We start from the raw sequence: 1,640 nt of genomic DNA, 5'->3' as shown, positions 1-1,640 counted from the left end.
ATAACAATAACTAGAAAGTGCATTTTCTGAAGAAACTGCAGTGTGAATGCTTGAATCTGAATGTATGCACTGAAATGAATTAATTGCTGAATTTTGAGTTAAAAATCTTGAATGAGATTAAAAAAAAACAAAAAAAAACGAATTTAACCTGAAAACAAAGGTGCTGAACTGCTAAAAGCTGAAAGTTACACAGAAGAAGGAGTTGGAAAAAAACTGAAAATGTTTTAAATGTAAATTAGAAAACCCTAAGAAATGAGAAAAGAACATTTAGAGTCAGAAAACAACTGAATGAATATTAAAAGGTCATATTCTTTGAATCACTGAATGACTCAAATGTGATCCCTCCACTTTGATCCACACAGTTTAAAAAGTTTAAATGCCTGAGCTTTGAAAGATACGGTGTTGGAAAGAGAACAATAATGGCGACAATTTGAGGGTAAAATGATGGCTGTAACACTGTGGACACAGCAGCAGTTGAAAGAGAAGTGCTTAAGATGAATCTTGGTACAGTGGCAGGCAGAGCTCGTTAAGCAGGCAGGTGTGAGCCTGGTTGCTATAGTGACCGCACCCAATGGCTCCATACACACGTACACAGACATGCGCCTCACTTTTGCTGCTTAAAATGAACAGAAAAGTCAGGCCGAAACAAATCGTTCCCAAATGAAAAGTAAAAGTCGTATTGACAAAATTCTTTCACCGTGAGCGACAGCAATGTCTAGTCTACCTAATTCTCAGTTTTCATGCCTGTGGAGTTTATTATATGGACGTGGTGACAGTGGAAAGACACCATGCTCTTCTGATTTTCAAACGAACCTTCTGAGCCATTTTAACATTAGAGTCTATGGAAGAGTTGGAGGGAGGAGGCTGTGCATTGGTGACATTTATGAAAGAACCATAACACCTAGGACAATAGTAAACACATTGGATGAAAGAGGACAGCCATGGCTACGTTTTGAGGGTAAAATCATACCTGTAGAGCAAACGCTGCGGACACAGCAGCAGTTTTAAAAAAGATTTTAAGATTAATTTTTTTGCTCCTCTCACTCTAGCAGTTGAGCTGCCTCACTCTAGCCCCAACATTCCGTCCCATACACACCCATTATAAACTCTGAAACGGGTGAAAAAACATCATGAAACTTAAACTGGAACTGAAGAAAAAGTATAATAGATATTGAAAAGATAAATACAAGTTGAATAGTTGAATGTCTTGTCTTCGTTTTAAAGTTTGAATGGTGGCTCTATGTCAATGTATGTGGAAGTAGTAAGAGTTTAAAAATGAGTAAGTTGAATGAGAATTTGAAGGGTCTCCCCATTGAAATACATTATAAATTTTTGTTGAATAAAGTTGAATAAAATTAAAAATATAAATGTTAAAAATGAGAAAAATAGAAGCAATGTTGTCCAAAAGAATAGGAATCTAACGGTGTTTGAATGGTTTTTCTAAGTTGAACGGTTTTGAAGGAGTAGGCTTTCAAAAAACGTACGGAATAGAATAAATAATAATAACTAGAAAGTGCATTTTCTGAAGAAACTGCAGTGTGAATGCTTGAATCTGAATGTATGAACTGAAATGAATTAATTGCTGAATTTTGAGTTAAAAATATTGAATGAGATTAAAAAAAAAAAAAAAAATCCGAATT

Source organism: Astatotilapia calliptera, chromosome 16, assembly GCF_900246225.1.
Source record: "Astatotilapia calliptera chromosome 16, fAstCal1.2, whole genome shotgun sequence".
Taxonomy (NCBI): domain Eukaryota; kingdom Metazoa; phylum Chordata; class Actinopteri; order Cichliformes; family Cichlidae; genus Astatotilapia; species Astatotilapia calliptera.
Note: the sequence above shows the minus strand (reverse complement) of the source record.